The 15,328-nt window shown below is 44.5% G+C and overlaps 1 pseudogene; it reads right to left on the reverse strand.

Annotated features, from left to right (window-relative positions):
• Positions 1-4,326: 4,326 nt before the first annotated feature.
• On the reverse strand, positions 4,327-5,704 carry LOC109694012 (SERPINE1 mRNA-binding protein 1-like; annotated as a pseudogene).
• Positions 5,705-15,328: the final 9,624 nt, after the last annotated feature.

Below are 15,328 nucleotides of genomic sequence, written 5' to 3' on the forward strand. Positions count from 1 at the left end.
GACAGCTTTGAGATTTCACTCCACGAACAAAATGTCAACACATGCAAAAGAAGAGAACACAACTGGGAAGGAAAGGGGAGGGAAGAGAAAAAGAAAAGAAGAAAAGGGAAGATGGAAGAAAGAGGAAAGCAGAAGGGAGGGAAAGGGAAAGGAAGGAAGGAAAGAAAGGGAAAGAGAAAAGAAGAGCAAGGAAAACAAAATGAATAAGAAAAAGGAAAGAGAAAAGAAAATGATAATAAAAGCAACCTTGTAGGAAGATAGATTTTAAGCTATGGAAGGAGCTCAGATCTCAGAGATGGAAGGAGCTCAGACCTGTGTTATGTGAAGGGTGTTTTCAAGTTGATAAGGAGGGAAAAACAAACTGTCAGATAATGTGCAAAGGGTGTCAAGGAACTCTTATTTTGCCCAAAAGAAAATCAAACTGCCAAGGGCCACTTGTTTGTCTTATGCTTCACCAAAGAAACGTCAGTAAAAACAACTTAGGCACTTGTCATTGATAACCCATTAAATTCCAAGGCTTAAAAAAGAAAACAAAAAATTAAATATAGAATTACCACTTCTGAGTCTCCACAGAAAAGGACTGAAAGCAGGAACTGGAAGTGACATTTGTACACCTGTGTTCATAATGACATTGTTCACAAGAGCCGAGTGCTGAAGACAACCCCCGTGTCCACTGGCTGATCAGTGGGCAAACAAGATGTGGTATGTTCAGAGAACAAATTATTACTCAGACACAAAAAGGAGTGAGGGTTTGATACTTGCTACAATGTGGAAGGACCTTAAGGACACAGTGCTCAATGAAGTGAGCAGACACAGAAGGACACACACACTGCAGGGCGACACTCACAGGAGGTCTCTAGAGTGACAGAGTCACAGAGACAGGAAGTGGCATCAGGGGCTGGAGAGGGGAGGGAGTTGGTGTTGATGGGGGTAGAGCTTCAGTTTGGGAAGATGAGAAGGTTCTGCAGGTGGATGGTGGGGACAGCTGCCCAGCATGTGAATGTGTTAATGCCAGTGAACTGTGTATAAAAAATGCTCAAGATGCCAGGTATGGTGTGCATGACTGTAATCCCAGCATTTGGGAGGGTGAGGCAGAAGGATCTTGACTTTGAGGCCAGCCTAGGCTACATAGGTGAGACACTGAGTAAAAACAAAAAAAAAAGGTTAAGATGGAAAATTTTATGCTATGTACATTTTACCAATTTTTAAAAAGAAACGAGGAAATTTAAATACATATCCCAGGCCATATGCAGTCACTCACACCTGTAATCCCAGCTACTTGAGAGGCAGAGATCAAGAAGATCACAGTTTGAGGCCAGCCTAGGTAAAAAGTTAGAGAGACCCCATTTCAACGAATAAACTAGGTGAGGTGGTGCACACCTGGGGTCCTGGCTATGCAGGAGGTGTAAGGAGGAGGATCACAGATCTGAAGCCAGCCCCAAGCAAAACCTTGAAACTGTGTGAAAAATCAAAAAAGAGCTGGTAGAGTGGCTCAAGTGGTAGAGCATCTGCCTAGCAAGTGCAAGGCCCTAAGTTCAAACCCCAGTGCCAGCAAAAAAAAAAATAAAACAAGAGAATTGGGAGGAGTGACTGTCTAAATAATGATAAAAAGTATAGTACAGCAAAAACATAAACAGCCATGTAGGTGTTTACCATCGTGAGCAAGAATTATGAGCTAGCCCCAATTGCACGTCTCTGCTTTCACACCATTAGCAGTGCAGTGGGTTTGTTTATAGGAGCATTGTCACAAACCCAAGAGATGCAGTGGGCTGCGATGTTACTAGTGACAGAAAACGTTCAACTATGTCACTGTCATATGGGACCATGGTGATCTGGGCTGTCCAATGCTGATCAAAATGTCATTCTGCTATGCACAGCCACTACCTCAGCTCTGCAGATCAGAAGGCGGACTGGGTCTCGCTGAGTGAAAGTCAAGGTATCTATGGGATGGTTCCTTCTGGAGACCCAGGGGAGGGCTGTATCCTGCCTTGTGCAAATTTCTGGACGCATCTGCATCCCTTGGCTCATGGGCCAATTCGCCATCTTGTTAGGACTGAGGTTTGAACTCAAGGCTAAGCAAGTGCTCTACCACTGAACCACACCTCAGCTTTTGCTCCAGTTATTTTGGAGATCGGGGTCTTGTTTTTTGCCCAGACTTGTAGAGAATTGGGAGGAGTGGCTGTCTAGTTGTGTTTTCCTGTATAGATGGGATGACAGACATGAGCCACTGTGCCCAGCTATTGATTGAGATGGGGGTCTCAATAACTGTCTGCCTGGGCTGGTCTCAAACCATGATCCTCCCTATCTCAGCCTCCCAAGTAGCTGGGATTACAGGTATGAGCCACCACGACCCTCTTAATTCGCCATCTTTAAAGCCAGCAATGTCAGGCCAAGTCTTTCTCACACCAGCAACTCTCTGGTTCTCTGTCTCCTGCCTGCATCTTCCTTATGCGTTAATCTCCTCATTAGTGAGCAAATTACAAACTTCATTTCCCTTTGCCATGGAAGCTGCTATAGTCTCAAGTTCTTAGAACTAGGACAGGGGAGCTTTGGAGAAGTCATTATGCTGCCTATCACTTTAAGGATGTGGCTTTAAATTAAATAAACAAGATCCCTGTCGTTGTTTGTGGACTTGACCTCCTAGTGGTGGAAAACAGGCCATAAACGTGTGTTGGGGGAAGTAATAAAGATAACTGCAGATAGCAAAAGAGTACCATGAGCAAAATAAAACCGAGGGATTTGATAAGAGGCAGTAAAAACCCTGCATGCAGGAGGACCCAGGAAGAGCCTCCTGGGCGTCTCTAGAGGCCTCTATGGGTGTGTCCACTTATGGAGCAGAGGGAAAACCTGGCATCCTCTTCTAACCCTGCTTGTATGCTGACACTGCTGCTACCAGCTGGAAAAAGAAAGCCTCAAGATTCATAAAAGTATATAATTTTTGACACAGCAATTCTACCTCTAAGAAATCAGGATAACATCAAGGAAATGCAAATCAAACCAACACCGAGATTCCGCCTAACTCCACTCAGAATGGCTATCATCAATGGCTGATGAAGTGGCTCAAGTGGTAGAGCATCTGCCTAGCATGCATGAGGTCCTGAGTTCAAGCCCCAACAATCCCCCAAAATAATAGTTATTATTTTCAGTTTAAAAAAAAAGAAAGAAAGAAAAGAAAAGAAAACAAGCCAGTCACTGGTAACTCATCCCTTGATCCTTGGGAGGCTGAAATTGGGAGGATCTCGGTTTCAGACCAGCCCAGGCAAACAGTTCGTGAAACCCCCATCTCCAAAATGACCAGAACAAAATGGACTGGAGGTGTGGCTCAAGTAGTACAGCACCTGCTGTGCAAGCATGAAGCCCTGAGTTCAAACCCCAATCTCACACACAGAAAAAAGGATGAGGTGACTGTGTATTAATCTTCACAGTCTTGCCCCTCCATCTTCAGAAGGCAAGGCTGTTTTCCCATCTGTCTTCCAAGATCCCCAGAGCCCTGTAGTCTGAGGATTCTACCTTATACAGCTTATTTATCAAAGAAGCAATGTAAACCAGTTTGTTCATGGAGGGGTGTGAGTTGGCTTCCTTCTGGAAATGTCTAACCATGACCTGGTTATACTGCTGTTACCACACAGCAGTATAAAACATTTCAAATGTGTTACAGATAAGGACTCTGGGCACAGAGAGGGGAAGAGACTAACCCAAGGTCACACAGCAGTTCAGAAGCAGAGGTGGAATTAGACTCCAGACTTCTGGGGTTCCCATAGTTCAGTTCAGCCCAAACTGTGTTTTGTTGTTTTCTTTGAACTCAGGGCCTGGCGCTTGCTAGGCAAGTGCTCTACCACTTGAGCCACTCTGCCAGTCCTTGTTTGCTTTAGTCATTTTTTTTAAATACATAAAGTAGTTAGTATTCCACACAGCATAAAATTTGACATATCAAAGTTTACATGTTCCTGTGTGAAAACGCAAAGCTGGTATTAAAACTAGTATTATGCCCAATATTTAAAACCGGTCTGTAGTTACGGGAACACCTAAATCCTTACTCAAAAAAACACAAATGAAGTGAAAGCTTTAAACTGGTACACTGTTCACACCTATATTTCAAGTTTGGAAGTGCATATTTGCAAGCAGCAATACAAAAGTATTCATGAAGAATGCATAATCTCTGAAAATTATGAAAACATCCCTGCTACCAATACATTTCTAAATACAAAACTGACTACCATATTGGTTACTTCTGTGTAGCAAGAGAAGTTCATTTTCAAGACAGATAAAATTCAGTCTTTAGGTGTGAATGGTATGAATGACAGTCTTTTTTTTTTTTTTTCTTGGTCATCTGGGATCCTTAAGCATGCAAAAAGGTTAGAACAGTAAGGTCCAGAAAGGAACCAGGGTTGTTTTATGGCATCCAGTTAAACCAGAGCTGGGAATGCCTCTGGGTCATCCACATCAGGAGCAGAAGCACTTGACTTGTCAGTCCTACTGCCACGCCCACAGCCCATCGTCCTCCCCTGCCACCACGTCCTGGGCGGCCTAGGTCTCCAAAATTGATCTCCAGCTGAGACGTTATATAATTTGCTGGCTTCCGGAAATGATGGTCCATAACAGAATCTTCAGCATGAGCCTCTTCGCTCTTTGATTTATGAAGAACAAATCCCTTCTTCCACTGCCCATCAGCACCTTCATTTGGTTTTCTGATATTAAATTCCACTTTTGCCCGGTCTTTATTTTGAATAGCCTTCCACTCATCCAAAGTCATCTCTTTTGGACCCTCTTCCTTAACCTCTTCAACTTCATTCTCCTTATTTTCAGTATCTGCCACAGGATGCTCTTCACCTGCAGGTGTTTCCTCAGTCACATTTGATTGATCCAAGTCACTGCAATTATAAGATATTTGTTTCTAAATGTATTTTGGGGACTCTGTTAATTCATCTTTGACAGTCCCCAGTTGTGGGATCCGCTACCTCCACGTTTGTCTTCATGCTTCAGGCTGCTGTAATGTGAAAAAGAAGATCTATCACTTCCACTATGCCTGTCAAATTCACGTTTGCCACGAGAATCAAATCCATCTCCTCGGCCCATTCCACGTCCACGGCCTCCTCGACCCCTTCCAAGACCACCACGGCCTCGACTAGGTCGGTCAATAATTGGTTTATCAACTGAAAATTCGCCTCCTTCACCCTTTTCTTCAAGTGGCTTTTCAAATCTTTTTTCGCGAGGTGGTCACCTTCCTGATCTTCTATCAATTATTTTCCCTTCACTCTGAAGTTGTTGATCAGGTCTTCTTCCAACACGCCTTATTCCTTCTTTCTTGAGCTCCAGGGGCGGCTGTGTCCCCTCTTTTTTGTCAGCCACGCCAACGCCGGGGGGCAGCGGGTTCTTGCGCTCTTTCTGGGACTTTGCGCAGCTGTTTGCCTGCCGCGCTGGAGTTGGTTGGGGCGGCGGCTTGAGCTGCGCTCTTGGCCCCAGGCCCCCCAAGGCCACCCCCGCCGGCTTCATCTTTCTTGTTCTCCGCTGCCTTCAGCACCTCAAAGGGGTCCGATTCGTCGTCAAATAACTGGTCGAATCGGTTGGTGACGACGCAGCCGAAGCCTTCCTGTAGGTGCCCAGGCATGATGGTGGCTCGGCGGCGCGTTCCTCCACGGATTGCAGCGGGCCGCGCCGAGCCAAGAGCGCCGGCTTCAGCTCTTCCCACAAGATGGCCCGGCCGAGAGAGCTGCTTTAGTCATTTTTCAGGTACAATGTCACAAATATATATTGACTGCCCTCTACAGAAAGACTTGAAGTTCAAGCTTCAGAAGCCTTTGGAGCTCCTGCTTCCCTGTCTACCTAACTCAATCAAGTGTGTTCAAGTATCTGTGAAACACAGGGAACGTGATGCAGCAAAACCCTGAGGGTCCTGAGTGATGGAGGCTGGGAATAGAGAAAGAAGAATTAGTGGCCAGAAGAAACTATAGCATTTTTTTTGAAGACTGGATTTGAACTCAGGGCCTTGCTCTTGCTAGGCAAGCACTCGATGGTTTGAGTCACACCTTCAGCCCTTTTTGCTTTAGTTAGTTTTCAAATAAGGTCTTTTGTTTTTGTTTGGGCCAGCCTGAACCTCAATCCTATTTATACCTCCCATTACAGCTGGGGTGGCAGGTGCACACACCATATCCAGTTTTCGGTTGAGATGTAGTCTCACTAATTTTTTTGCCTGGGCCAGCCTAGACCTCAATCCTCTGATCTCTGCCTCTGGAGAGGCTGGGATTACAGACGTGAGCCCCCCACTCCCACCTGCAATAGCATCATTTAAAACGAATGCAGTGCTGCAGTTTGGATCTCGAGTGTCCCCCTAAAAGTCTGTGTGCTATAAGGGCTTGGTCCCCAGCTTGGTGCTACTGGAAGGTGGAGGAAAATCTAAGAGGTCTTAGATTACTGGGTGCATGCCCGTGGAGACGATTCTGGAACCCCAGCCTCCTCTTCTTTCTCTTTTTTGCTTCCCCACCATGAGGTGAGTGGTTTTGCTCCACTATGCATTCCTGACACCATGCACTGGGCTAGCCATGGGCTCCAAAATTATTCAGTCAACCAATCACAAAGTAAAGCCTCTAGAATCATGAATAAAAGAACCCTTTCTCCTTGCAAGACAATTCTCTCAAGTATAACAGGTGCAGTTGTATGCATAGTTCTCACCTTGGCGGTTGTGACAGGCTGAATAATGTTCCCCCACCTCCACACACACGTAGAAAGATGTCAGGCTGTCACCCTTTACGTATTTGCAAAAGAGATCTTTGCAGATGTGATGAGCGATCTTGAGCACTAAATGCCACCACATTTGCTTACACGGTGGAGGTGTCACACACACACACACACACACACACACACACACACACACACGACGGAGGAGAAGATGTGAAGACAGAGGGATGGGGATTGAATGGATACAGCCACAAGTCAAGGAACGTCGAATGCCGGCAGAAGTCAGATGAGGGAAAGGTAAGTGTGCATTTTAAAATGTGCCAACATTCCAAGAGCAGCTTGGCCATTTTTATTAGCATGTATTAATTGTACAAAGGAGTTTCATTGCGACATTTCCACACATGCATATAAAGTACACTGAACACATTCACCCTCTAGTACTCTTTCTTGGCTCACCTCCCTCTCCCCACCATTTTAATAGTTTTCAGTAGGTTTCATTATGCTCTTTTCATACCTATAGATCATGTATTTCTATCCTATGCATCCCTGTCACTCTCTCCTTTCCCCTTCCCCCTTCCACTGCTTCCCCCTCAAAACGGTACTCCTTTAACAATCATGTCATATTATTTTTTTAGGTCTAGATTCTGCACATGGATGAAAACATGTGATATTTGTCTTTCTGAGCTTGGTTTATCTTGCTCAACATCATGATTTCCCGTTTTATCCATTCTCCTGCAAATGACATAATTTTGTTCTTCTTTATGACTGAGTAATACTCCATTGGGTAGGTATACCTATCACAGCTTCTTTATCCGTTCATTGGCTGATGGGCACCTAGGTGGATTCCATAGCTTGGCTATTATAAACATGGGTGTGGAGCAGTCTCCATTGTGAGGCAGACTTTGATTCCTTTATGCCTCATTCCTTCTGCCTGCTCTGGAACTTCGTAGAAATGGAATCATACAATCAAGTTTTTTGTGGCTCCTTTTGCTCCACAGAACACCTGCAGGATTTCCCGTGGTGTCCGTATGAAGCGGTTGTTGTTGCCTTGATCATCTTTTTTGAGCATGAGAATTCTGACTAGACTTGGGCAATGTCCCCAGCGCTGATGCTCCAGTGCCAGCCACAGGGACCAAGATGGCATCCCACCAGGAGGATCACGTCTCACCAACACACTTTGGAAAACCTTGGAAGGAACCATGCGTGGCCAACAGTGGCATTTCCTGGAGTGCTGGCATGGAGTGCTGTTAGTGTGACAGACGACTTGAGGTGGCACAAAGACCTGATGACGTCCTGTCGTACACTAAGGACACTATGGCCTTTTCAATTCTCCTGATTGACTCAGGGAGAGAGTATCCATTGGATGTTATTCTTCTCATTTGCCTTATGGTTTTTAAAAAGCACACACAAAACTTACCATCTTAAGCAGTTTTAAATATACAGTTCAGTGACATTAAGCACCTTCGCAATGGTGTGCAGCTGTCCCCACCATCATCCATCTCCAGGACCTTCCATTTCCCCAAAATGAAGCTCTGCCCCAACACCAACTCCACCATCCTGCTTCCTGTCTCTGTGACTCTGATGACTCTGGGACCTCCTGTGAGTGGGTCCTGCAGCCCTTTTACTTTAGGAGCAGTCTGGGACCATGATCCTCCTGTCTGTCTCCTAGGTAGCTGGGATTACAGGCATGTGCCACCTGGTCCTACACTGGAATTTTCTCCTTCTTCCTAACTGAACGATAATTCACTGTGTGTATATACACCACATTATCGTCATCCATTCTATTGAGAGATACAAGGATTGCTTCCATCTCTTGCTACTGTCAATGAGCATGGGTGTGTAAATACATCCTCTCTTTCATGGTTTGGATATACTGTGTTCCCTTCCACAGGGGCTCATGTATTGTTGACGACTTGGTAATCAGCTGGTAGCTCTTGTGAGAGGTGATTGGACCATGAGGGTGTTGACTGCATCAACGGATTAATCCATCAATGAGTTCACAGCTGAATAGGTTGTTAGGAGGTGAGGCATGTTTTGAAGGGTGAATTGTGACTCTAGCTTCTCTCTCTCTCTGTCTCTCTCTCTTCCAACATGAGGTGAGCAGCTCTCCTCCCTCATGCCCTTCCATGGGGAAAGTCAAACAGCCCATGATCTCATTGAAATATGGGACCTCAAAGATGCCAACTCAGAAGCACAGCGTGGAATAGTGGATGCCAGATGCCAGGGGCTGGTGGAGGAGGAGCAATGTTGGTAAAAAGCTGTTCAACTTCTGCCAGGCGCTGGTGCTCACACCTGTAATCCTAGCTGAGTAATCCTTGTGATACTGAGATGGGGAGGATTGTGGATCAAGGCCAGCTCTGGCAAATAGTTCCTGAGACCCCCATCTCCAAAATAACCACAGCAAAATGGATTGAAGGTGTGGCTCAAGTGGTGGAATGCCTGCTTTGAAAGCATAGAGCCCTGAGTTCAAACCCCAGTCCCACCAAAAAAAAAAAAAGATATAAAACTTCAGTTACACAGGAGGAATAAAGTCAAGAGATCTGTTTTCCAACCCAGTGACTATATTTGATAACAATGTATACTTGAAAATTGCTAAGGGAGTAGATTTTAAGTGGGGGGACAGTAAAACAGGGGTAGGGATTTCCAGAAGGTGGTAAGAGATGCAATTTTAGATAAGGAGGTCCAGGAAGCCCTCTGTGGTGTGGGGACATTTGAGCAGAGATCTCAAGGTGGGGTGGAAGGGATGGACCCATGTGAGTAGCTGGGGAAAACCATTCAGAAGTAAGGAACAGTGAGTGCAAAGGGCCTGAGGCAGGGAGCTGCCTGATGTGTTCCAGAAACAAGGAAGCTAGTGTGGCTGATGTTGAATGGGCAGTGAGAGCCAAGATAGGTGAGAGGTTTCCACAGACACTGTGGATCTCACAGACCACGATGAATTCAGATTTGACCTGTCTGTCATGGGCATGAAGTAAACTGATAAGAACAATGCACAAAGCTTGGCATGGAGCAAATGTTCAAGGAACACTGGCCAAGGATTATTTCTCAGGACTATTAGCAGGAAAAAAGAGACTTCTGTGAATTGCAATGAAATCTGAACAATCACATCGGTCACCAGTGGTTCACGCCTGCAATCCTAGTTACTTGGGAGTCTGAAATCAGGATGGTGGTTTGAGGCCAGCCTGGACAAATAGTTCATGAGACTCCCATCTTCAAAATAACCAGAGCAAAATGGACTGGAGGTGTGGCTCAAGTGTAGAGTGTCTGCTTTGCAAGCGTGAAGCCCTGAGTTCAAACCCCAGTCCCATCCCCAAAATATGAACAACCTATATGTACCTATAGTTAGATAGATAGATACATAGATAATAGGTGATAGATAAATTATACATAGGTAGATAATAGACAGACTACATAGATGATAGATAAGATAGATGATAGATAGACAAATGATAGATAAATGATAGATGAAAACAGATGATAGATAGATGATAGATAGATAGATGAAGACAGATAGATGGTAGATAGATATAGATAGATGATAGATGGTAGATAGATAAATAGATAGATAGATGATTGATAGATGACGGACAGACAGATGATAGATAGATAGGTAGATAGATGGTAGTAGATTGCAGTGCTGAGGGGTGGAACCCTGGGTCTCATGCCAGCTAGGCAAGTGTTTACCACTGAGTTACACCCAGCCCCAGCCCCAGTAAGAGCATCATCATTCTCCAGGGTCCCCACCAGATGATCAACAGCCAACAAGCTCCTAAACACCAGCCCAGCCTTTCAGGTCTTGGGTCTGACGTATGATTCAAGCCCCAGAGAACCTGAAGGGGTGACGTCAATCGTGCTGTCACATCCTGTAGACACTATCAGTCAAAGCCAAAACAAGCAACCATTGATAAGACAGCCCACACCCAGCCCTCCACACCAGAGGAAAATGCTCACTTCCCTCGCCTCGGCCCAGAGATGTGAGCAAGCTCAAGAAAACACAGAGAAAAAATGAGCCATAAAAGACCCGAAGGGCAACGCTCATTTCCACGCGAGCAGAGAATTCCTGACCTTGACGCTGCTTGTGTTGGGACTCCATCATTCTTTTGCTGTTGTTGTTTTTGTCTTGTTTATTTGATTTCATTTTTAATTTTTATCATGACACATAAAAGTGAATTAACAAAACGCCACTCTGTGTACTTGTGGGGTGCAAGTGGTGTTCCCACACACGCATATGCTGTAGAATAAATTATTCAATCAGGTTCATTTCACTCCAAATATTTTTCATGTCTTTGTGGTAAGAACAATTTAAATCCTCTTTTAAGGGTAAAGACATTGTAGAGCTTTTTCCTAAGCGTGCATGAAGCCCTGGCCTCCATCCCCAGCACCAGCAAGTGCTCTACCACTGAGCTATCTCTTTTAGCTTTGTGCAAATATGCAATAAATACATAATTAGTAACCACAGTCAACTTGATATGCAAAATAACTCATTATTTCTATCTAACTGTAACTTGATATCCACTGATTGACATCACTCCTTCCCCCACACACAGCCCCTTACAAACACCCCAGCCTCTGGTAACCACTATTCTATCCCCTCATACTAGGAATTCAACTTTTTAAATTTTTATTTATTTATTTATTTTTGCACTGCTGCAGGGGGTGGCTGTCAAACCCAGGGCCTCGCACATGCTAGGCAAGTGCTCTACCATTGAGCTATCTCCTGAGTCCTCCAACTTTTTTTGACAGTACTGGGGTTTGAACTCAGGGCTTCACACTTGCCAGTCAGGCACTCTACTGCATGAGTCATGGCTCCAGCCAAACAAGATTTATTATTGCAGGAAAAGTTGCATTTTATAATGCGTAGTGTGATTCCATTTAGACATGGGTATTATTTATTTAGTTATGGATAAAGGACATAAAAATTGCATATGTAGAGCCAGGCGTGGTTGCACACGCCTATAATCCTGCACTCAGTTTGAGGATCATCACTTTGAGGCTATCCTGGGCTATATATCAAGCGTTGTTTGAAAAACAAAACAAAATAAAAAAAACAGAAGGTGAAGGAGAAGAAGAAAATAATATATGTATATAGGTGACTGTGTGTCTATTAATAGCATTCTGAGAAAATAAACAAGGTCACCATGTTTGGTATCACTACAGGGGACTTTCACATTCCACACTGTATTGTTTCTTTAAAAAAAAAAAAAAAGCCAAGCATTGATGGCTCACGCCTGTAATCCTAGCTATCAGGAGGCAGAGATCAGGAGGACTGTGGTTTGAGACCAGTCTGGGCAAATAGTTTTTGAGCCCTACCTCAAAAATACCCATCACAAAAAAGTGCTGTTGGAGTGGTTTAAGTGATAGAGCACCTGCCTAGCAAGGTGAGGCCCTGAGTTCAAACCCCAGTACTGTAAAAAAAAAGAAAATTCAACAATTTTATAGTGTTTCCCTGTGCTAATATGCAGATGATAAAGCTTACCCATCTTAACCATATTTAGGATTCAAGTTCAGTGGCACTTGCGCATACTCACATGACTGTGCAGACATCCCCACCACACACCTCCAGAACATTGCATGTGCCCACGCTGAAGCTCTATCCCATCAACACCAACTACCCTCCCCTCCCAGCCCCTGGCACCACCAGCCTGCTTCCCATCCCTATGGCTCTGTGACTCTAGGGACCGCCTGTGAGTGGACGGAAGGATATTTCCCATCATTGGGGGTGTGGTGGCTCCAGCTATGTATGGGGGATCTTAAAGAGGAAAACCAATCCTATAAATTAAAGGGGGTTCTCTTCCATCTTCCAGGGAGACAGGAACCGGAACCAGAATTGCCAACGTCCTGTCGAAGACCAGGGACAGCTGGCATATCCTGGGTTGTTTGTTTCTGGATTTTACCAAGTGAAGAGAGAGAAGCTTGGCAGATTAAGGGTATGCCTGCAGCTTCCAAGTGGAATATTGACAATATCTGGGCATTACTCAGCATCCAGGGACTTGAATCTTCTCTGTCATCCCACTGTGACTACCCAAAGACTTCTCCATGACTACTTACAGGTCCATTTGTAATCTCAGACAAGCAGAAACAAATCCAGTGTCCATCTACAGGAGGATAAGTGAGCAAATTATGGTCCAGCTGCATAATGAAATATTATTTAGCAACAAAAAACAGAGCATAAGGAGATCCATGACTTTTGTGATTTATGGGGAGGAGATAAGGGTCATCAGATGACAGTAGGATACGCCGGGGGCTGATGGATATGTAGTAAGGTGTACCAATACATCAACTCAACAAGTTGTATATTTTAAGTATGCACTGTTTGCTATATGTCAATTGTACCTCCACAGAGCTACTGAGGCATAAAAACAATGGTGTCCTATTTGGTCCAAAATAGTTCTGCTGTACCCACAATTGAAAAAGCTCTTCTCCGACCTGTACTATCTGATGGTCTGTGTCCACTCCTGCCCCCTAGAGTCTGTTCTCAGCACTGCAACCACAGATCTTTATTTTAAATCCCTTATAATCCATGGGGTGTCTCTCTCTCTCTGGGCAGGGGAGACCAGGTCCTGGAGCTGGCCTAGGAAACAATGGTGTCTGCCCTAAGGGAGGCTGAAATTGTCTCAGACAACTTCACAAAACATACGTTATTATAAGCGGAGGTGTGTCATTTATATGTTAGTTTAACTGTACTATGTTGGTGTCCCTTTCTAGAACAAAGCTGGTCTTTTATCCTTCTGAGGCTGGGAGTTAACTCAACTGAGAAGAATGTTTTTTTTCATCCAAGACTTCTATCCATCTGTCAAAACCCAGCTTAGAGTTTCCTTCCTTGAGCAGACTCTCCTCCACTCCACTACACAAAATGAACTTTTCCTTCCTATGCTGCGATGGGGTTAAATAAACTCATGAAGCACTCAACTGAAGATCAAGGGAGAGTCTTTTAAATAAGACACTCATCAGTAGCCAAAAGAAAGAATTCCTCGGGTCCCCTCATCTGTGGCTTCACTTCTACCGTTGTAATTACCCATAGTCAATCGTAGTCCAAAAATATTTTCAGAGAAATAACAGAAATGAATGATTCCTAAGTTTTAAATTGCATTCTGAGTAGCATATACAAAAGGAGGAAGTCAAGAAAGTGAATATGGTTTATGTACACGCTATACGAAAATTAATATAGAATTTTTTTAAACATGTTGAAATCACCATAATAAGAAGACTAAGGTAGAAAGGAGAAAAATAGAGATGACCCAATTTGGGTTATAAAACATATATACATGGAAACATCAGAATGAAACTCCCTGTAGAGCTATATTAAACAAACAAAAATGTCTTTTTTCAAAAACAGAGAAGAGGAAGGTAAAACAGGTCCTGTCTGGGGTTGGTACCAGTGGGAGGGAGAAGGATATAAGGAAGGGTGTAGGAGGTGAATATGGTGGAAATATTCTGTACTCATGTATGAAAATGGAAAAGTAAGACCTGTTCAAACTATTCCAGGAATGGGAATAGTTTGTGGGGAGAATGATGAGGGGGTGAATTTAACTATAACATAATGTAAGAACTTTTGTAAATGTCACAATGTACTCCCAGCACAACAATAATATGATTTTGAAAAACAAATCCTACAGGGTCCTGCCTGGGAGGTGACTCGCCCTTTGTACAGTGTGTCCACGCTGTATATGCCACCCTCCCGTTGGTCACTTGTAGCGTCTTGTTAACAGATTGTCACAGAATCACAGAGCTTGTGCTTAAGAAACCCTTACTTTAAAAACATTCCCAGACCCCAAGAGTGGTGACGCTGGCAATTTGGACATAGCACAGAGCTGCTGTAAAGTGCTCCCTCCCGTGTCTGCATGGTGGCCCAGCTAGAATCAGGTAGGACAGAACTCCCTTCCTCATTCGTCCCGACCTCCCAGACTTGAGAATTCCAATTTGGCCTCCAGCCCTGGCCCTGCTGAATTGTCCAGCATCAAAAACCAGGGTAGATGTGGCAGGGAAGGGGTGCCTGGAAGCTGTACATCAAAGAAAGAGCCAGAAAGGTTCCTAAGACAAGAAGGCCCCAAGCCTGAGCCACAGCACGTGCTTGTTCTAGTTCCTTTTTTTTTTCACCACTGGGGCTTGAACTCAGGGCCTACACCTGGAGCCACTCCACCAGCCTTTTTGGTGATGGGTTTTTTGGGTTTTTTTTTTTTTTTTTTTTTGAGATTAGGGTCTTGCAAACTGTTTTGTCCAGGCTGGCTTTGAACTGTGATCCTCTTGATCTCTGAGCCTCCTGAGTAGCTAGGATTTCAGGCGTGAGCCACCGGCATTTGGCTTCTAGTTTCCTTTTAATTGTAGTAAAACATATTTAATACAAGATTTACCATTCTAATCATTTTTCAGTGCACAGTTCACTGGGATTAACACTCACGTGGCTGAGCAGCCGTCCTCACCACCCATCTCCAGAACTTTCCATCTCCCCACATGGAAGCTCTGCCCCATCAACACCAACTCCTCTCCTCTCCCCAGCCCCTGGCACCACCATCCTGCTTCCTGTCTCTGTGTCTCTGTGACTCCAGGGACCTCCTGTGAGTGGGGCCCTACAGGGAGTGTCCTTCTTGTCTGCTCATGTCACTGAGCACCTCATCCTCAAGGTGATAGCAGGTGACAGGTTATCTTTCCCTTTTCA

Source organism: Castor canadensis, chromosome 14 (genome assembly GCF_047511655.1).
Source record: "Castor canadensis chromosome 14, mCasCan1.hap1v2, whole genome shotgun sequence".
Lineage (NCBI taxonomy): Eukaryota > Metazoa > Chordata > Mammalia > Rodentia > Castoridae > Castor > Castor canadensis.